At 40.3% G+C, this 390-nt stretch overlaps 1 protein-coding gene across 1 annotated transcript in view; it reads right to left on the bottom strand.

The window, feature by feature from the left end:
* Positions 1–390, bottom strand: part of LOC119593571 (mucin-19-like) — a gene marked incomplete in the record, with an annotated part of 28,776 nt that overhangs the window by 2,820 nt on the left and 25,566 nt on the right.

Raw genomic sequence — 390 nt, 5'->3', positions numbered from 1 at the left:
TCAGAAGTATTATGTTGCTAATGCCAGGATATGATGCACGAGAAGATTACATGCAGCATCGTTCACTGTAACCATGCACGTACCAAAACAACACAGACATTGAGAAATAGTTCCGTATAATAAGCCATTCCATCACCAAAAGCAATGCATAAAATACGGCGTTACATTGCATTCTCAAAAGCAGGCAACTTACCTCCGTGTTGTTAGTTACAGTAACAAAAGTGAAATATACTTACACTTGCTTAGTTACCACTACCTTAGTAATGAATGTTGTCCGAGGAGATTCTGGGTTGTGTTTGACTTTTACGGGTCTCGCCAGATGCACCAGCCTTACTTGGGGTAAGTACTGGAGATCACGCTTTACTATTTGAACGACTTTTTCGCAAGTAA

Source organism: Penaeus monodon, chromosome 32 (genome assembly GCF_015228065.2).
Source record: "Penaeus monodon isolate SGIC_2016 chromosome 32, NSTDA_Pmon_1, whole genome shotgun sequence".
NCBI lineage: Eukaryota > Metazoa > Arthropoda > Malacostraca > Decapoda > Penaeidae > Penaeus > Penaeus monodon.
The sequence above is the reverse complement of the archived record's forward strand: the minus strand, read 5'-3'. Positions and strand labels throughout refer to the sequence as shown.